The following is a 23071-nucleotide window of genomic DNA, read 5'->3' on the forward strand; positions in this document are numbered from 1 at the left end:
TCTAAATATTTTGTCTATTTTTATAGATTTCATTTAATCACTTTGCCTTAAATAAGGGGATAAAAGAGAAAAATATTTTATCCCAGTAATTTCACTTCAAATCAAATGAAAAGTATCGGTTGTGTTATTTAAGCAATGTATTAAAGTGACTTTACACAGGGTAGGCATTCAAAGAGAAATAAAATTTGGATGTTTTACACACAAAGTATATCTGAAAACCTAGATATCAAGAACAGAGACCATCAATCAGCTTATCTTATTTCTTTTCTTTTCTTTTTTTTTTTTCTTTCTTTTTTTTTTTAACCAGGGATTGAACTCAGGAACACTCAAACACTGAACAACATCCCCGGTGCTATTTTGTATTTTATTTACAGACAGGGCCTCACTGTTGCTGAGGCTGGCTTTGAACTTGTGATCATCCTGTCTCAGCCACCAGAACCACTGGGATTATATATATGTGCCACTGTGCCTGGCAGCTTATCTTATTTCTTATGAACCTCACAGCCTAGTAAATGAAAATAGCTGTCCACATTACCAATAAACTAAGTGTATTCATTATATTGAAAGAAATACCAATTGTTAACTCAAACATTTTCCATGCAACTTCAGGGTTGTGACTTGTCTATTAAATTTCAGACAGTAGAATTACATAACTTCTCCACAAGATGTTTTGAATAACAATGTCTATGGATGTTATCACCTGTCCAGATTGCTTGACTATATTTTTACTCAACAACTCCCCCATAAAGGAAGTTTCATTTTTAGGATTTTGGAAGGCAGTTATAAAGAGGGTCCTGATATTTTAAAATAATACATATCAAGACATAGTAGACTACTTTATTGGTAACAGTATACCTTGTAGATTTGAAGAGGAATACAAATTCCCATCTTGAATAAATTTGGTTGTTCCAAGCCTTAAGGGGAAAAAAATGAAATCCAGCAGAGTTGTGTGTGCTATACAGATGGATTTGAATTTAAATATGGATAAAATTCCTATGGAGATGCTATTTTAGTCCTTCTGGAGTCTTAAATAAAAAAAGCCTGCTTTTAGAATTCTGTGAGCTGGTGGTGATAGGACACCTTAAAATTCAGCTAAAGACTTAGATTATAGCTGGTCAAGCAGAGAAAGAATAGAAATAAACTAGACAAGGCCATTAGGGACTTATATAGAGCTGGGACATCAGTGTAGAATGGTGAGGAAAGGGTTCTTCTAGGCACAAGGTAGCACAAAGACAGAAGCCAACACTCAGCAAAGACTAGGTAGGCAGCCTGCAAAAACAATTGAAGCTTAGTTGATATGGTGCACTGATAGTCATTCCTAGGGATGGCCCCTAGTAACTGTCTCCTAGATCCCTCATGAGAGTTGAGACTGAGGACTTCTGAAGGTTCTTACCTCAGTACTAGATCATAGGTATCCTTGGTAGATCTGGCACAATGTGATGATCTACAAGAATGGAAGTCTAATAGTTACCTGTCCAGGGTGGACCAACTCAAGCATAAAACCATTTATCTTAGAGATGGGACATCATAGTTCGTGCAGAAGAGTTCATCCACAAAAGCTCAAACACTAAAACTTTAATGTTTGGTACTAAATCCTGTCTGACACATACTGCCTTGTGATATTTGGCAGTTGGTTTGCATTTCAGTGCCTAAGCAACCTAAAATGGCCAACAGGAATACTAACAGTAACTATGCTGTAGGGTTGTCCAGAGGATAAAATGGGTATTATTCACAAAGACATGCTACCAATGAAGAAGAGTTTAACAAACTTTAATTATTATACTAACTGCATGTGGTTAGCTTCAAGGTATGTTCTGTCAACACAGAGCAATATTCAAACAATAACCCAGCATCCTGAGACAGTATGCTAGTTCCTGGGAAGTAGAATGAAAAGAAAAACTCAGGACCTTAGGCATACAGGACTAAGAGAACCAAGGCATAAGCCTATTTATCTTGTTTTGGGCTTAAAGTCATATCTGAAGAAGCTGTGAAGATAAAGGTAATAAGTTGTGAAATGTAGCTCTAGACTTGCTTAATTACCTCATACATCAAATCAGGACACTGATTTTAAAGTGAAGTCTAAAAATGGGAGATCCAAGTAATTATTTAGAATGTTTAGGGAAATTATGTTTCATCATTAGAACCTTAAGAGTAGATATTTAGTCTTATATCCCCATTTAACTAAAATTATTCAAGTCTTTTAAGAATTGAGATATATCAATCTTGCCTTCTTGTTTGTTAAATATATAAAATCCTGACCCAGATTGGTTAGTCTGGGTCAAGGACTAAAATATATAAATTTATAGTAACATATAATATGTATAGGATCAGGTAAGTGTAGACAAATTTAGGAAATACAATCCCAGGAGAAAAGGTAACCCCTATCCTAACCATGGCTTGAGAGAAGAGCTTTCCAGGACAAATTACAACAAGAGACAAAGGGTTCTGAAGAAATAGGCTAAGTGGTCCTTGGGTTTGGTTGATTGGTCTCTTTACAGGTTGTGGACTTTCATGGTTTTCTTTAACCAACAGGAATCCGAGTCCCTGGTTTCATAGGGTTGAGGCCTGTACTTCAATGGCACAGTTTCTTTCTCTCTGTCCCTTTAGCTCTGGGACCTATTACTTGCAAGTTGTTCAAGTATCTTGGGCCTTCTATGCATATTTGCCCAAGATGCTGAACAGAGTTATGGAGAGTCTTGCATGCCAATGGGCACGGCTTTCATGATGAACTATGGTAGAAATGATCATAAGGTCACATGGCTGCACTAACTTCTAACATGAGCTCTGCTCCTTACCCAGCAACATTATCTATAGCTGATTTGTCTCTTTAAACCTTATAATTTTAGAAATAGATGATATGTTTTATGAACAGAATGGGCAAAAATTAAATAAAAAGAAACTGGACAGATAGGACCCAGGTGCACAGAGGGTTGGGTCCACCCATTTCCCTGCAGGGGCAGGACTGCCCCTTCTGACCAGTGCACTACCCTGCTAGAGCCAAGACCCAACCCAGACGCTCACAGCCCACCCAGGATCCATGATTTCAGTAGGCCGGGTCCAGTCCCCAACCCCGCCCCCAACCATCCTCCCTCCACCCCCGCCCCGGCTCCTGCCAAGGGGCAGACACTGCCAGAGCCTAGCCTTTGGTGCAGGACGGCCCCTTCCTACCAGCAGACTACCATGGGAGGTCAAGCCTAGTGGCCCAGATCCACCCACTCGAACTTTTGCAGGTCCCAGACACAGGATGCAGTAGCATCCATTGAGGGATACCAACAGGGTCTAGAAGCCCAACATCAAGGTGAGGAACAGACAATCTGCACAGGTACTAGAAGTATATAGGGAAGAAACTGTAATATCTCAGATCCACACTGCAAGAAAGGAAGACACATAGACAACATGAAAAGACAAGGGAGGAAAGTGCCCCCCCTCCAAAAAAAAATAGAACACTATAATTACAGAATCTATGGACAGCAAAGTTGATGACATGTCAGAGAAGGAGTTCAGAAGTCTCATAATTAAAATGATCTGTGAATTAAAGAATGACCTAAATGAGCAAATACAAGCAAAAATTGATCACTTCTACAATGAGATAAGAGAGCAAATACTGGTAGCAAAAGATTACATCAAGAGAGAGATAGAGACCCTGTGTGTGGGGGGGAAACAGTCTGAAAAACCTTGAAATGAAGGATACAATATATCAAATAAAAAACTCAATAGAAAGCATAACCAACAGACTAAATAACTTGGAAGAAAAAATGTCAGATAATGAAGACAAAGTATACAATGTGAAAAATTAAGTTAATCATTCAGTGAAGAAAGTTAGAGACCATGAACAGAACCTCCAAGAATTATGGGACAGCATCAAAAAATCAAATGTAAGAGTTATTGGGATAGAGAAAGGCACAGAGTTTCAAACCAAAGGAATGCACAATCTCTTCAATGAGGTAATATAAAAAAATTTCCCAAACATGAAGAACGAATTGGAAAACCAAATACAAGAGGCTTACAGGACACCAAATGTAGTAAATTAAAACAGATCTACACCAAGACACATTATAATAAAAATGCCTAGCAAACAGAATAAGAATAGAATCTTAAAAGCTGCAAGAGAGAGAAATCAGATCACATACAGGGGGAGACCAATTTGTATCTCAGCAAATTTTTCAACCCAGACCCTCAAAGCCAGGAGATCATGGAACAACATATACCAAACTCCAAAAGAAAATGAATGCCAATATAGAATATTATATCCAGCAAAACTAAGCTTTAGATTTGATGATGAAATAAAACCTTCCATGATAAACAAAAGTTAAAAGAATTTACAACTAGAAAGCCCGCACTACAGAACATCCTCAGCAAAACATTCCAAGAAGAGAAAAAAAAAAAAAAACGATGAAAATCAGCAAAGGGAGGAATTACACTAAAAGAAAATCTCATCAGAGGAGAAACCAAGTCTTGTAAAATACCAAAGATAGACAAAAATGGCTGGGAATATAAATCATGTCTCAATAATAGCCTAAACTCAACAATCAAAAGTCATAGATTAGCTGATTGGACAAAAAAAAAAAAAGACCCAACAATATGCTGCCTCCAAAGAGACACATCTCAGAAAAAGACATTCACACATTCACAGACTGAAGGTTGGCCAAAATCATACACTCACATGGGCTGCAGAAGCAAGCAGGGGTTTCCATCCTCATATCAAATAAAGTAGTCTTCAAACTAAAGTCAATCAAAAAGGAAAAAGAAGGACACTACATACTTCTCAAGAGAACCATTACACCAACAAGACACAACAGTTATAAATATTTATGCCCCAAACAATGGAGCAGCTATGTTCATCAAACAAACTCTTCTCAAGTTAAAGAGTCAAATAGACCATAACACAATAATTTTGGGTGACTTTAACACATCTCTTTCATCACTAGATAGATCTTTCAAACAAAAGCTGAAAAAATAAACTATAGAACTCAGTAATACAATCTATATATTAGACTTAACTGACATATATAGAATATTCCAATCCTCAACAAGAGAATATACTTTCCTTCTCAGCATCACATGGATCCTTCTCTAAAATAGACCATATACTATACCACAAAGCAACTCTTAGCAAATGTAAAAAAAGTAGAGATACTACCTTGTATTCTATCAGATCATAATGGAATGAAATTAGAAATAAATAATAAAATAATAAATGAAATCCACTCCAACACCTGGAGACCAAATAATATGCTACTGAATGAACAGTGGGTTACAGAAGACATCAAGGAGGAGATTAAAAAGTTTTTAGAGGTGAATGAGAACACAGATACAACATATTGAATTCTCTGGGACACTATGAAAGTATTTCTAACAGGAAAGTTCATTGCAGCATGGTGTTCATTCCTTAAAAGAAGAAAAAGTCAACAAATAAATGAGTTAACACTACATCTCAACACCTTAGAAAAAGAAGAACAAATCAACACCAAAAGCAGCAGAAGACAGGAAATAATTAAAATCAGAGATGAAATCAATGAAATTGAAACAAAAGAAACAATTGAAAGCCCTGACAAAACAAAAAGTTGGTTCTTTGAAAAAATAAATAAAATTGACAGACCCTTAGTCATGCTAACAAAGGAGAGAGAAAACTCAAATCACTGACATACGTGATAAAAAAGGAAATATCACAACAGACACCACAGAAATACAGAAGATAATTAGAAATTATTTTGAAAACCTGTACTCCAATAAAATAGAAAATATCAAAGGCATCAACAAATTTCTAGAGTCATATAATTTGCCCAAATTGAATTAGGATGATATACAGAATTTAAACAAATCAATTCCAAGTGACAAAATAGCATACACTATCAAAAGTCTACCAACTAAGACAAGCCCAGGACTGAATGGATACACAGCCAAGTTCCACAGACCTTTAAAGAAGAACTAATACCAATACTCTCCAATTTATTTCAGGAAATAGAAAAAAGAGGCAACACTTCAAAACTCATTCTATGAGGCCAATATCACTCTGATTTTAAAACTAGGCAAAGACACATCAAAAAAAAAAAAAGAAAACTTCAGACCAATATCTCTAATAAACATAGATAAAAAATTCTCAATAAAATTCTTGCAAATTGAATACACAAACATATCAAAAATATCATGTACCATTATCAAGTAGGATTCATCCCAGGGATACAAGATTGGTTCAATATATGGAAATAAATAAATGTAATTCACCACATCAATAGACTTAAAGATAAGAATCATATGATCATCTCAATATATGCAGAAAAAGTATTTGACAAAATATAGCTCCTTTATGTTCAAAACAGTAGAAAAACTTGGGATAACAGGAACATATCCCAACATCATAAAGGTTATCTATGCTAAGCCCCAGGCCAACATCATTCTAAATAGAGAAAAATTGAAGGCATTCCCTCTAAAAACTGGAACAAAACAGGGAAGCCCTCTTTCACCAATTCTATTTAACATAGTTCTTGAAACACTGGCCAGAGCAATGAGATAGACAAAAGAAATTAAAGGGATACACATAGGAAAAGAACAACTGAAATTGGCACTATTTGCTGGTGATATGATTCTATACCTGGAAGACTCTAAAAGTTCTACCAGAAAACTTCTAGAAGTAGTAAATGAATTCAACAAAGTAGCAGGATATAAAATCAACACCCATAAATCAAAGGCATTTCTGACAAATCTTCAGAAAAGGAAATTAAAACCACTCTAAGATTTCATCTCACTCCAGTCAGAATGGCAGCTATTATGCATACAAACTTCAATAAGTGTTGGCGAAGAAGTGGGGAAAAGGTATCTTCCTACATTGCTGGTGGGACTGCAAATTGATGCAGCCAATATGGAAAATAGTATGGAGATTTCTTGGAAAATTGGGAATGGAACCACCATTTGACCCAGCTGTCTCTCTCCTCGGTCTATATCCAAAGGACTTAAAAACAGCATACTACAGGGACACAGCCACATCAATGTTTATAGCAGCACAATTCATAACTGTGGAACCAACCTAGATGCCCTTCAATAGATGAATGGATAAAAAAATGTGGCATATGTACACAATGGAATATTACTCAGCCATAAGGCATTTGCAGGTAAATGGATAGAGTTAGAGAAGATAATGTTAAGTGAAGTTAGCCAATCCCAAAAACCAAATGCCGAATGTTTTCTTTGGTATAAGGAGGCTGATTCATAGTGGGATATGGAGAGGGAGCATGGGAGGAATAGATGAACTCTAGATAGGGCAGAGGGGTTGGATGGGAAGGGAGGGTGCATGGGGTAATTAATGATGGTGGAATGTGATGATCATTACTATCCAAAGTACATGAATGAAAACATGAATTGGTTTGAATGTACTATGTATACAACCAGAAATATGAAAAATAGTGCTCTATATGTGTAATAAGAATTGTAATGCATCCTGCTGTCATATGTAAATTAAAAAAATTAAAAAGAAAAAGAAACTGGACAGATGATTTTTAACAAATTCCTGGTTAATTGTGAACTAATTTCCAGGAAGTGTGTTAGTGATGGCATGAGTTCCAGAAATGATAAATAAGACTCATATTTGGCTATATCATGAAGATACGGAAATACATTCAGAAGATTGTGATTCTATGTCATATTTTTGTGTGAAAACAAAGAAAATCAAGGATGTGGAATATGTCTATACTGTTAAGTTATACCATAAAAACCTACACCGGGGAGATCAATAGAAAGCCGTCGTATTAGAATTTGTTTATGGTGATGTATTAAGCACACTGTTTATGGATCTGTACAGGAATTTCTTGAAAGATCTATTCCCTCCCTTCCCCGCCATTGCTCTGCTGACACTCAGAGCATATCTATCCCCTTGAATCCCCTGCTCTGTAATAAAAGAGTGTGTCCTCCTTTAGCTTCATAGTTTCCTCTGTACTCATCTTGTCATCGTTGGCCCTTTCCTTCTCCTTCCATTCTTACTTTTTCTCTTGTTTCCTAGGACTTTTTCCTTTCTCATTGGTGTGCCCTCTTTTAAATTATCCACAACCTCTCACTGGACGACCACCAACATACTTTCTTCTGAACAATTTTCCCTTCACCATTCCTTTTGTTTGCCAATGTCTTCCTCCGCTCCTCTTCCCCTCTCCCTTCCTTCCACCCTCCTCTTGCTTCTCTTGAGCTCCTGCTCTCCCTTGAACCTTTTTGGTTGCTTTCCTCAGAACTCTGAGGATGACAGAATGGGGACACTGAATACAGTTACAATATTGTCAGCAGCTCAGGGGAGAATAATGAAAAGGGGAAGAGGAAAAAAACAGAACATTTTAGTTAGATATCAGCGCTACTGACTCACACTTAATATGTAAAATTTTAGCCATTTCATTGTTCAGTGAAATAAGAGGTTTTTAAAATGTGAAAATGTTTGGGGGATGAGGAAGGATAATTAGGCATCCCTGAAATGTAAACCCATGTTTCACAATGGCAGCAAGAGGATTCTGCTCTACATAGGGAGTAGTGAGCCTTGGCTTAATATTACTCTCGATGATGATGACAATGGTCACAATGATGATGATGACCTGATTTTACTTTCACATCCTGTATGGCAATATTCTAAGTGAAGGGCTGATTGGCAAGCCCTGTTGCACAGATGATAAATATGAGCTCAAAAATATGCGTGACTTATTCCAGATCCCCAACTGGGAAGTAGAAGAGGCACTGGTAGCCCTTTCCTCCACTCTACAGCTTGCAGTTGTGGGATCTCAGTTCTAATAAAAATAGTGTGACTATAGAGGCAATATAAAGTGCTGAAGCTTAAAAAACTAATAAGTAAACTTTTATACTTTTATGTATCACTTAAGAAATATATTCAATGAAAATTTTTAAAATGTATAGCCCATCTGCTAATGACATGTTATTGTAATTTGGGGGGCTAACTCTATAGGTAGGAAAATCACTAGTCCCTCACAGTAACATGAGAAACTGTACTGATCACCTACATATTTTCCGGAAGTATGTATTTTCCTGTCCAGACTATTGCATGTAGTGCTTTACTTAACAACAACAACAAAAAGATTATATTTGCAAATAGAATCTAGTAGTGCATTAAACAGACATAGTGTGACTAAAATTCTTCCAAGAAAACAAACATGTTTTAATTTTCTAATTATAAATAGTCTTAGAAATTCCCAAAGTAATAAATTTAATAAAAATTCAATATATATGAATGATCTCAGTGAGATCACTTTAAAATTAGAAACTAACATCATATTTAATTGACAAACCACTAGTTGTAACTCAAAGAAAATAGAATAAGATAAAGAATGCCAGTTTATAATTATTAATAATCAACATTTTTGGTAAATTCTAGCCAATGCAATACAATAGAAAAATAAAGTAAAGGAATGCCTAAAGAATAAGGCAAAAATAATCTTTATTTAAAATTGAAATGATTTTCTATCTAAACAAGCCAAGAATTGTATATATTTTATCAAGATTGAAAACTTGAAGTGATATCTTTTAAAGTAACCTAGCATACTCAAGACAGAAAGTTATATTTTATGCACCCTCACTGAGAATAAGGAGAGACATCTGCTTCAAAACTGTATGGAAGTAGACAACCTTCCAGGTTTCTACTAAAATAACTTCCAAAAAGTTTTCTACTAAAAATGATACTCATATTTTTAGAAAAACTGAGATTGAGGAAAAAATTATTTTTTATAATTAAGCCAGGATAGTACTTGTGATAAGGGACTGAACATGGATTGAAATTCTTAATTGAAAATTATTATAATAATTTTCAATCATGATATAACCAATCTTTATGAAACTATAACATTGAAAGGGATAAGAGTTAGTATATACCTCTGTAAATATCTCTTCACTCAGGGAATGTCTTAAAACAAAGGAGAGGATTGAACAACCATTAGTAAAATAAGAGCTAACTCAAGTGGAAGCATTACTTAGCTATTGCTCAGTAACAAATCACCTTGAAACTTAGCACTTAAAACAATAAATATTTCTTATCTCACACCAGTTGGGAAGTCCAAGAAATTAAAGAACTGCTTAGGTTCTGGTTCAGGGTTTTCCATTTGGGTACAGTCAAGTTGTCATTTGTGGTTACAATCATTTGAAGATTTGATTGTAGCTGGAGGATCCCCTTCCAAAAGGGCTCACTCTCGCATCTGGTAAGTTAGTGCTGGTTGCTGGCCAGGGTTTCTCACCGTGAGGACTCTTCATGTCTTCGTATTATGGCAGCTGGATCCCTTCCACATGGATTGTCCAATAAAAAGGACAAGAAAAGGAACAAGCATGGTTTTTATGGCTTAGTCTTAGTTACATGCAATCACTGTGTGCTATAATCATACAACCTAATGCTGCTGCAATTTGGTAGAGAACTAAACAACAGTGTGAACATCAGGAGCAGGATCACCAGCAAACCTTTAGGAGGCAAGCTGCCACCATACCTTATCTCGGGAAACCCAATGGATTTGCACTATCAATGCAGTTTCACCACATTAGCAAATGAGTGTCTCCAATCCCTCAATAATTCAAATTCTTCCATCATCAATATGTACCAGAAATATCAGAGGACAAAGAAACAAGTAGTACTTCAAGGACACAGAAGCATAACAAGTGGAAGCCAGCTAGACACTGAGAAATGACTGAGGAGTTCTACATCTGAATATGTGTTTCAGAAGAAGCATTAAAAGGGATTACACAAAGGGCAGAAAATAGGGAGCAAGGCAGCATCCACTTACCCCACAGACCACACCATTTTTGAGAATATGTATTAGAAAATATAGAAGAAGAAAGAAAAAGGAAGATCATTCACAAAAATTCCGGGAAGAACACACTTTAAAATGACTTTCATTGCACATCAATGTGAATGGACTTAATGTGACTGAATTGCACATTTAAAAATGGCAAAGTGGTAAGTTGATTGCTATGTATACTTTATCACAATAATAAAAAAAAATGACTTTCAGGACCCTAATGAAATTGTTGAAAAATTTCTGATGACTCAAATGAAGCAAGAAAATATGGCCTCTGAGAAAAGACTGAAAGAGGCAAAAACTAAAGAATAATGAGCTAAAATTCAAAAAGAAAAGTTAACAAGATGAAATAAAATGCCCAATTTACTAAATATAGGGAGCAAGCCAAGGGGTCTTAAAAAAACAATAAAATTTAAATCTATATGAGATGTAAACACATTTGATGTAAGCCTTCAAAATATCAAGTGTGTGATTCAAAACCCAAAAACTCTCCCAAGATACACAGGAAAAGAAAAACATAAGGATATAATGAGGGGAGAGAAAAAGATGACTGGTAAGGAATGTGCACATACCGTTTCTTCAGAACAAGAATTTGATACCTACTTGCTTTCTTCTTCTGCAGAAGTTGTTTGGGCATAATAATTGGCTGACCACATGCTAAGAGAAATCAGTTGTTAAAAGAGACATTCATATGGGGAGTAGTGGCCCACACTTATAATTCCAGCAACTTTGGAGCCTGAGGCAAGAGGATTACAAGTTCAAGGCCAACCTTGATAACTTAGAAAGACCTTGAGCAACTGAGAGAAATCCTCTCTCAATATAAAAATAAAATAAAATAAAAAGAATGGGGGATGTAGCTCAGTGGTAAAATGTCCCTGGGTGGCTCAATACCAGTTTCAGAAAAGAGAGAGAGAGAGAGAGAGAGAGAGAGAGAGAGAGAGAGAGAGAGAGAGAGAGAAATCTCCACATCTTTAGGAAAGACTTGTGAACCCTACAGATGAAAAAAAAAAGGATATCTTCATAAATTTAGGCAATACATGGATTTTTCTAAAAATATTGAAATAAGAAAACATGCTCAGATTGCTGTACTTCATTACTAAAGGCCAAATACAATAAAAATAAATAAACATAGGAAATCTAAAGATAAATATTATTTTTCTTGGATTTTATGTGCCCATCATATTTGATGGTAACACAAAAATCTTTCAACATATACATTCTTTGAGGGATGGTGATGCTGCTGTTCATTATTGTGTCTTTTAGCACCTTACCATAGCTATTGTTGCAAAAACAGGTGTTCCATAAATGTTAGCTGTACAAAAGAAGACTGCATTCTAATCATCAGAGCACTCACACACCTTATCAGTAAAACTTCTCTTGAAATGCATTCCAGACAACTGAAGATGAAACAAAGGGAAAACTAGCTAATGGTGACTACCAGGGATGCCTGGCATGAAAGGCCCCAGTTGGGATCTGGTTTAAAGAGATGAGGCAAAGCCATTGTTATAAATCTAATAATTAAGCTAAATGAAAATACATCAACATCTGACTTGTGATAACAATTTCACAATGCATTTCTGAAAATCTCCAAGAAACACACTGTTAAGGGAGGAGAGAGGATGACAGAGAAGCCATCACAATTTTTGTCTCAAACAGGAGACATGAAAAACATTCACCAAGCTTAAATCATTAGATTTACATAGGCTGAAAATGCTTCTGGGAAATTTAAATCTAAGGACCAGCATGAATAAAAACAGGATATACTCATTTCAAAAAACTATGTAGGATAAAATCAAAGAAAATGTGTTTCAAAGAACAAAAGATATGAAACACGAAGGCAACTAGACAGAACAAAAAGCAGAAAACAAGAAGATGACAGGGAACAAACACATCAGTTTTAAAAATACCTGGAAGTGGGTTAAACTCCCCATTAAAAGGAAAGAGAGGCTCAGTTCACATTATAAAAGGAAAGAGATGCAGAGAAAAAGGGAAAAGAATATCTCTCTATTCTGTTTTCAAGGATACATCTAAATCTCATTAATACAGGTTTTTTTAAAGGATGAGAAATATATAAAAAATTGAAGCAAGAGATACAACAAATATAATATTACAGTTAGAAAAAGTTACGTGCACAACTGAAATCTTTAAATTACAATACAAAGGATAATCTTATATCGTTAAAGGTAGATATGTGGCGTCCCCCCAAAAGCTCATGTGTGAAGCAATGCAAGAAATTAAGATGTAAAATAATTGGGTTCTGACAGCCTTAGTCCAATCAGTGAATTAATCCCTTGATAAGAATTAATTGAGTGGTAACTAAAGGCAGGTAGGGTGTGGCTAGAGGAGGTGAGTCTAGGATTATGTGCCTTTAGGATATGTGTTTTGTGAACTGAGCTTATCTCTCTGCTTCCTGGTGCAAAGTATCCAACTGCTTTCCTCCACCATACACTTCCACCATGATGTTATGCCTCACCTCAGGCCCCAAAGTATGGAGTCCGCCATCTATGGATTAAGACTTCTGAAACTGTAAGCCCCCAAATAAACCTTTTGTCCTCTATTGTTCTTAGCAGATCTTTCCGTTACAGCAGTGTAAAAGCTGAATAAAATAACATTACACAAAATATTAAGACCAAATGTTTCAACATACCAAAATATGATACACTTATGTATTATACACATGGATCAAGAATGATAATTTTCAGACAGTCCCATTCCCCCACAGCGGACACTCCACCAAGGCAGTCAACGGCCACCATCCGGTAAAGCTGAGGGATACACCGCCACTCTCCCACAGAGTGCAACATCAAAACAGGTTTGTGTCAATCAGCTCACTCCCCAGACATCGGGAATTCGCATAAAATCTCTCCTAGGCTTGCCAGGAGAGGGAGTATCAAGCTGAGCCTCCATAAAGACTAGGGGGAAACTAGAGACACCTGACCTCCAACCCCTCCTCCCAGTAGCAGCCAAAAGGAAACCTGGCTAGCCAGCGCTGGGGGAGGGGCAAGCAGAAAAAATCAAAGTGATAGAGTGCCGGGGATCCCAACAGCCAGCAGCAGGACCCCGGAGATCCAAGCCCACTGATTCTCCCGGCCTGCCCCGGGGCTACAGAAGGCGTGGCGCCGCAGAGAAGTGATTAATTAGCAAGCAGGGAGATTAGAGACTGCCATTAGGTGGAATCCCGCCAGCCAAGCCCACACTGAGCCTTGGGCTGAGTACGGGATTTCAGAAGGGGAAGGAAGCTATACAGTCCCATCCCCCACAGTGGACACTCCACCGAGGCAGTCAGCGGCCACCATCTGGGAAAGCTGAAGTATCCACCACCACTCTCCGACAGATTGCAACAACAAAACAGGAGAAATCAAGACTAACAGGAGAAACCAGGAGACTAGAGGCAAGACCCTGGCCAGTGGGCGGCTGGAAACCGCAGGCCAGCCGGCCACAGTTCACCCACTGCCTGCATAACTGGGCAGTAGGAGAACGCCGCCCACAGACGACCGATCACCTGCCAGCGGCCTGTGATACTGGGCGGCTGGAGACTGCCTGCCTGCCGTGACTGGGAACCGAAATCAAACAGAGGCAGTCCAGTCACAACCCCCTTTAGGACACCCCAGCAAGGAGCCTGGGGCCCGCCATAGCAGAGCAGTGTTGTCACTGGAACTCGGACGTCAGAATACCCTTCCCAGCGGAATCCAAGTTAGCAGGCATAGTTTAACAACACAAAGGAGAGACATCAGAGTAATACAGAACCAAAACAAAGCTATAGAAGAGAGCAGAAACACGACAATCAAAAAGAGCTGGGAAGTAACGTGGACAACATGAGAAAACAAGGGAAAAAAGGAGTACAAACAATGCAAGACAACTTAATGCTACAGGAGGACATAGAAACATCAGAAGCAGGGATAGGGAAAGAACTCAAGGCATACCTAACTCAAATGGAAAGGAATATTAGAGAAGACGTGAGACAGCAAGTCCAAGAAATAAAAGTATATTTTGAAAATGAATTAAACAAACAAATTCAAATGGCAAAGCTCTACCAGGAGATAGAGATCTTAAAAAAAATCAAACGATAATCCTAGAATTGCAGGAAACTATAAACCAAATTAAAAATTCAAATGAGAATATTACAAATAGACTTGATCAAGTAGAAATCAGAACATCAGATAATGAAGACAAGGTTTATCAACTTGAAAAGAGAATAGTCAACACAGAAAAGATGCTTAAAACCCACGAGCAATCTATTCAAGAGATATGGGACGTCATAAAAAAACCAAATTTGAGAGTCATTGGGATAGAAGAAGGAACAGAGATTCAAACCAAAGGAATGGACAGCATATTAAATGAAATAATTGTAGAAAACTTCCCAGAGATGAAAGATAGAATGGATTGCCAAATCCTGGAAGCCTACAGGACCCCAAGCATTCAAAACCATAATAGACCAACTCCAACACACATAATAATGAAGATAGCCAACATACAGAACAAGGAGAGAATATTAAAAGCTATGAGAGAAAAGAGGCAGATCACATTCAGGGGTAAACCAAATAGGTTAACGACGGATTTCTCATCACAGACTTTGAAAGCGAGAAGATCCTGGAACAATGTATTTCAAACACTGAAAAATAATGGATTCCAACCAAGAATACTGTATCCAGCAAAATTGAGCTTCAGATTTGACAACAAAATTAAAATCTTTCATGATAAACAAAAGCTAAAAGAATTTGCAGCAAGAAAACCAGCACTGCAAAGTATTTTGAGCAAAATACTACAAGAAGAGGAGTTGAAAAATAGTGCACAAAACCAATAGCAGGAAGTAGCTCAGTAAAGGGGGAGGAAAATAACCAAAAAGTAAAATTAGCCAAACTAAAATAAATAAATAAAGAAGCATGACTGGAAGTACAAATCATATCTCAATTGTAACCTTAAATGTTAATGGCCTAAACTCACCAATCAAGAGACATAGGCTAGTAACCTGGATCAAAAAAATAAATCCAACAATATGCTGCCTTCAGGAGACTCATATGATAGGAAAAGACATACACAGGCTGAAGGTAAAAGGTTGGGATAAATCATACCACTCACATACGACTCTATTGTTATTGGTCTGTTTAGGTTGTCTATATCCTCCTGGCTCAATCTGGGCAGATCATAGGACTCAAGGAATTTATCTATGCCTTCACTATCTTCTATTTTATTGGAGTATAAGGATTCAAAGTAATTTCTGATTATCTTCTGTATTTCTGAAGTGTCTGTTGTGATATTGCCTTTTTCATCCCGTATGCTAGTAATTTGTGTTCTCTCTCTTCTTCTCTTCGTTAGCATGGCTAAGGGTCTGTCAATTTTATTTATTTTTTCAAAGAACCAGCTTTTAGTTTTGTCAATTTTTTCAATTGTTTCTTTTGTTTCAATTTCATTAATTTCAGCTCTGATTTTAATTATTTCTTGCCTTCTACTTCTTTTGCTGTTGTTTTGCTCTTCTTTTTCTAGGATTTTGAGATGAAGTATGAGATCATTTATTTGTTGGTTTTTTCTTTTTTTGAGGAATGAACTCCAAGCAATGAATTTTCCTCTTAGAACTGCTTTCAATGTGTCCCATAGATTCCGATATGTTGTGTCTGTGTTTTCATTTAACTCTAGGAATTTTTTAATTTCCTCCTTGATGTCTTCTAAAACCCATTGATCACTCAGCAACCTATTGTTCATTCTCCAGGTGATGCTTGCTTTTTCCTTTCTTCTTTTATCATTGATTTTCAGTTTCATTCCATTATGATCAGATAAGATGCATGGTATTATCTCTACCCCTTTGTATTGTCTAAGAGTTGCCCTGTGACATAGTATATGGTCTATTTTTGAGAAGGTTCCATGTGCTGCTGAGAAAAAAGTGTAGCTACTTGATGTTGGGTGGTATAGTCTATATATGTCAATTAAGTCTAGGTTGTTAATTGTGTTATTGAGTTCTATAGTTTCCTTATTTAACTTTTGTTTGGAAGATCTGTCCAGTGGTGAGAGAGGTGTGTTGAAGTCTCCCATGATTATTGTATGGTGGTCTATTAGACTCTTGAACTTGAGAAGAGTTTGCTTGATGAACATAGCTGCACCATTATTTGGGGCATATATATTTATGATTGTTATGTCTTGTTGGTGTATGGTTCCCTTGAGCAGTATGAAGTGTCCTTCTATATCCCTTTTGATTAGCTTTGGCTTGAAATCTATTTTATTAGATATGAGTATGGACACTCCTGCTTGTTTCCGCGGTCCATATGAGTGATATGATTTTTCCCAACCTTTCACCTTCAGTCTATGTATATATTTTCCTATCAAATGAGTCTCCTGTAGACAGCATATTGTTGGGTCTTGTTTTTTGATCCATTCTACTAGCCTGTGTCTCTTAATTGGTGAGTTTAAGCCATTAACATTTAGGGTTATTATTGAGATATGGTTTGTTCTTCTATCCATATTTGTTTATTGATGTTACTAAACCTGATTTGTTATCCTCTTTGACTACTTTCCCCCCTTTACTGTCTTACCTCCCATTGTTGGTTTTCAATGTTATTTTCCATTTCCTCTTCCTGTAATGTTTTGCCAAGGATTTTTTGAAGAGATGGTTTTCTAGCTGCGAATTCTTTTAACTTTTGTTTATCGTGGAAGGTTTTAATTTCATCTTCTAACCTGAAGCTTAATTTCGCCGGATACACGATTCTTGGTTGGAGCCCATTGTCTTTCAGTGTTTGAAATATGTTATTCCAGGATCTTCTAGCTTTCAGAGTCTGTGTTGAGAGATCAGCTGTTATCCTGATTGGTTTACCCCTAAATGTAATCTGCTTTCTTTCTCTTGCAGCTTTTAAAATTCTCTCCTTATTCTGTATGTTGGACATCTTCATTATAATGTGTCTAGGTGTGGATCTCTTATGATTTTGCACATTCGGCGTCCTGTAGGCTTCTAGGATTTGGGATTCTGTCTCATTCTTCAATTCTGGGAAGTTTTCTCGTATTATTTCACTGAATAGACTGTTTATTCCTTTGGAATGGAGCTCTGTGCCTTCCTGTATCCCAATGACTCGTAAATTTGGCCTTTTGATATTGTCCCATAATTCTTGGATGTTCTGCTCATGGTTTCTTAGCAGACTTGCTGAGCTGTCTATGTTCTTTTCCAGTTGAAATACTTTGTCTTCATTGTCTGATGTCCTCTCTTCTAAGTGATCTACTCTGCTGGTAGTATTCTCAATTGAGTTTTTAAGTTGGTTTATTGTTTCCTGCATTTCTAGAATTTCTATTTGTTTGTTTTTTATTACCTCTATCTCCCTGTGAAATTGATCTTTTACTTCCTGGATTTGTTTGTCAATGTGATCTTTCATTGTCTGATTTTGCTGTCTCATGTCTTCCTTGAGACTCCAGATCATCTGCAGCATATATATCCTGAACTCTTTATCTGAATTCCATCTGTTGCAGCTATTATCTCTTCTAAAGTTGAGTTGACCTGCATTGCTTGTGGTCCTTTCTTTCCTTGTCTTTTCATACTGCTCGCGTTTCTTTCTGCTTGGTGCAACTGTTGTGTTATTGAAATTTACCCCCTATTTATTTATGTTGCTCTTGTATAGTTGAAAAGTCTCCCTTGCAGGTGCGGGCGGCCGCTGTGCCCCTACTCCAATTGGGGTCACGTGTCTACCACGCTGGTGTCTCTCTGGGCCTGTTCCGGGAGTGGAAGGCGGCTCTGCTCTGTCCCTATTCCAATTGGGGTGTCGTGACTACCATGCTGGCAGGTCGCTGGGCCTGTTCCGGGCGTGGGCGGTGGGCTTGGCTGGCGGGATTCCACCTAATGGCAGTCCCTAACCTCCCTGCTTGCTAATTAATGGCTTCTCTGAGGCGCCACGCCTTCTGTAGCTGCGGGGCAGGCCGCGCGAATCAGTTGGCCTGGATCTCCGGGGTCCTGCTGCTGGCTGTTTTGATGTTGCAAGCTGTTGGAGAGTGGTGGTGTATCCTTCAGCTTTACTGGATGGTGGCCGCTGACTGCCTCGGTGGAGTGTCCACTGTGGGGGATGGGACTGTACCGCTTCCTTCCCCTTCTGAGATCCCGTGCTCGGCCCAAGGGTCCCTGTGGGCTTGGCTGGCGGGATTCCACCTAATGGCAGTCCCTAACCTCCCTGCTTGCTAATTAATGGCTTCACTGAGGCGCCACGCCTTCTGTAGCCGCAGGGCAGGCCGCGCGAATCAGTTGGCCTGGATCTCCCGGGTCCTGCTGCAGGCTGTTGGGATCCCCGGGAACTCTATCACTTTGATTTTTTCTGCTTGCCCCTCCCCCAGCGCTGGCTAGCCAGGTTTCCTTTTGGCTGCTACTGGGAGGAGGGGTTGGAGGTCAGGTGTCTCTAGTTTCCCCCTAGTCTTTATGGAGGCTCAGCTTGATACTCCCTCTCCTGGCAAGCCTAGGAGAGGTTTTATGCGAATTCCCACTGTCTGGGGGGTGAGCTGAATGACACCAACCTGTTTTGATGTTGCACTCTGAAGGAGAGTGGCGGTGTATCCTTCAGCTTTACCGGATGGTGGCCGCTGACTCAGGTGTTTTGGATTAACTGGATGGGTATAGCAGGGAAAATCATCTCAACCTTTATCTCATACCACACACATGAATTAGTTTATATGGGTTTTATACTTGAACAAAAATCTAAACTTCTATAATGTATAGAAGAAAACATAAGACAGCATTTATCACTTTTTGTTATATCTAAATTTTTGATAAGACATGAAAAACTGGAACTATAAAATGAAATAATGATTAGTTGGACTTCATTAAAATTAATGTATTATTTCTTTGAGAAGCATCATCAAGAAAAAGGAGAAGACAAGGCACAGTCTGAGAGAAAGTATTCTTCATGCATATATCTGACATAGACACATATTTAGAATATATAAATAACTACCATAACTCAATTAAGAATGGTCAAAATACTTGCAGCAATGTTTTACAAAAGAATATATATATATATATATATATATTCTTGAGATTTCAGGAAACTCGTAGTATATATATGGCAAATAAGCACTTGAAAAGATGTTCAACTTCATTAATTGCTATGGTTTAGATATTAGGTGTCCCCCAAAACCTCAAGTGTTAGACAGTGGAAGAAAGTTTTGAGATTTATAAGACTTTTAACCCATCAGTGAATTAATCCCCAGATGGGATTAACTGAGTGGTAACTGTAGGTGGGTATGGTATGGCTGGAGGAAGTGGGTTCCTGGGGACATGCCTTTGAAATATATATTTTGTATCTGGTGATGGTGTCTCTCTTTCTTTCTTCTGCCTGATCATCATGTGAGCCACTTCCTTCCATCATACTTTTCTGTCATGAGGTTCTGTCTCACCTTAAGCCCCCAAATAAACTTTTCCTCCTCTAAAATTGTTCTGGTTAAGTCTTTTAATCACAGCAGAAAAAAATGACTAAAACATTAATCATCAGAGAAATGCACTTAAAACCAAATATATTTTATCAAAACACCTATTAGAAAACATGACACAAAAGAGAGAATACTGTATGTTGGCAAGCACATGGAGCAACCGTGATGCTTACACAATGCCTATAGGAAAACAAAATGGAACAACTCCTTGAGAACAGTTTGGCAGTTTCTTATAAAGTTAGGTATGACTCCAATTCCACTTCTATGTATTTATTCAAGAAAAAATATAAACCTGTGTTCACAAAAGCTATGTACATAAATATTCATAGCTACTTCATTCATAATTGTCAAAAAAGTAAAATAAACCAAATGTCTATCAACTGGTGAATGAGTAAACAATATTGGTATATACATAAGATGGAATGCCACTCAGCAACAAAGACGAAAGAACTCCACAAAATAACATGGATGAAACTCAAAAGTTGAGTGAAGGAATTCAGAAATAAATATGTACATATTAGAAACTTACACAAGACTTTACATATTTTTCTAGAGTGTATACATATATTTTCTAGAAAATGTCTCATATAAAGTAGCAGAAAGCATAGTGTTTGATCAAGTGGGTATTGGAGTAAGTTTGGGGAAGAAGAAGGCTGCAACTATCTGAGTTAATGGTAGCATTCTATATGTTGTTTGGGGTCATATAAATGTATAAATTGTCAAAATTCACTAAAATCTATACTTATATAAATTATCATCACAAGATTCTTTTTTAAAGTTCACGTTCTTACCTTGTGCTCACTGTCTGCTCAGCAATTCATAGTTGACTCCATTTATATTTTTCAGGAGTCATGTAGAGACCAAAAAATTAATACACAACAACATATAACCAAAGATGTTTTCTTGGTTTTTAGGCTTAAGACTAATCAGAATAATAGGTAGAGCTGCAAAATGAAGGAATTAGGAGGAGAAACTAACTTTATTTATGCTACAAATCTGTGGAAATTACTACTGAAAGATGAGGGCATGTAAAATGAGAAAGGGGGAGATTCAGACAGTTTGAATTCTCATGGATGCGGAGGAAAAAGAGAAAAGTTTGCCATGTTGTAAATGAAATGGAAAAAAATGGCAGAAAGCATCCTTCAACTATTCTACATATTATTTAATACATTAGTCCATTTGGGATCACTTTAAAGATCTGGGTAAATTTAGGTTGCATTAAGCTATTTTTGTTTTCTTTATTGGTATGATAAAATCTGTTTCCATGCAATCCAATGTCATAATTAAACAAATGACAAATGAGCTAGTATTGAGTTACAAGTGTTTTGTACTTGGTGCTTCAAAAACACTTATCTTTTATATATCTAATGATAGGATAATATTTCTTTTTTTGTAAATTATCAATATTCTATTCTTAAATATTACTGAGCAGATATTAAATATTCTCATTGCTAAAACTAATGATAAATATGGGATGTGTTGCAAATGTTAATTAGCTTCATATTTCTAATTTCAACATATTTTATCTTTATCTCCACTGCCTAAAATACCTCTCTTCTCCTGCACCTCATCTGTATCATTCCTTCTTTTGACTTTTTCTGCATCAGGTTTTATGAGTCATTTTAGTGGTGCCTCTTACAGGAAGTCATTCTTGATTCTCCCAGATTTCATGCCTGTACTTAAGCAATCCTTTCTGTGCCCTCACACAACTTTGCTTAGATGACTAATGCATTTACCTTCACTTCCAAGTTACTATGTCTATGTCTCTTTAAACTGTGACCTTCTGGAAGAACTATAATATTAATTATCTTTCTTATTCCATTTTATGCATTGTACCTGATAGGTAATTGACACTCACTAATTATTTCTTTAAAGAATAAAATGAATGAATGAATAAATAATAGAAAGAATATTATTTCCAGTTGCAATCAGTTGAACCAGTCTAGGCTCTAATTTCCTTCTCTGTAAAGGGGCATATTAGTCCCTGTCCATATTTTCTTTGCTTTTATTAATTAATTAATTAATTTACCAATCTACCCTCTGATAGAAACCTTTATGAAGACAAAAAGAGGTGAAATCAAAGTGGCATGCCAATACATTTAAAGAATAATTGTGGTAAAAAAGTGATAAAATTGGCAATATGTCATCATATTATTTTATTAAACTGACACATACTTAAAGTCAATGTGAAGAAAGTCTCAAGTACTAAGCATCCAGCAGAAATAGAAGTCTTGGAGGGTTCCCTGATCTGAAAGAGTAATGGATGAAATCTAATGAGACAAAGCTAAAGGGTGGGTCTTTCTGAGCGTCCTGCTGGGTATTAGAGGGCCTGGGCTCCTGGGAAAACCATTCCAGGTAGAAACCATGTAGGAGGCTTCTAGGTACTTTACAACTTGAGGAAAATCAGAGGTATGGGACATCAGGACATTCTGAAACTGTGACTCAAAATATTATGGCATACTGCCTTCAGTCTAACTGCTTTCACATCCCTAGGGATAGGAAATCTTGCTGAAAAGCTATCTAAAAAGTTGTAGGAAGTTTGAAACTGGGTCAGGAGTAAATAAGAGAAGGGTGACAGGTAGGGGAGAGATTGAGGTACAAGTTGGAGTGCAGTGTAACCCAGGATGGCAATGCCCCAAACAGCTTGCCAGATAATTTCCCAGAGCTTCCTGTGGCCCATGGTGCTCTGCAGAAAAGACTCATTTCTTCATCAGTAGTGCCAGTAATATCTTTACCACCCATAAGGGAGAGAAACTATTTCACTGCAGATATAATTACTGCATCCGGTTCCAATCGTGAAGGGACAAATAAGCCCAGGCTCAGTGCAGCAGGAGGAGGCCCTAGAGAGGCTTCTGATGAAAGCATTTATGGAACTGTGATGGTGTAAGGAGCAGAGGTGAGCTAAGCAAAGCTTGTGGGGA

General features: G+C 37.3%; 1 protein-coding gene across 4 annotated transcripts in view; it reads right to left on the minus strand.

The window, feature by feature from the left end:
• Opcml (opioid binding protein/cell adhesion molecule like) overlaps nt 1-23071 on the minus strand; it is a 524845-nt gene that overhangs the window by 78009 nt on the left and 423765 nt on the right. The gene's annotated exons all lie outside the window — the stretch shown is intronic.

Source organism: Urocitellus parryii, chromosome 4 (assembly GCF_045843805.1).
Source record: "Urocitellus parryii isolate mUroPar1 chromosome 4, mUroPar1.hap1, whole genome shotgun sequence".
Lineage (NCBI taxonomy): Eukaryota > Metazoa > Chordata > Mammalia > Rodentia > Sciuridae > Urocitellus > Urocitellus parryii.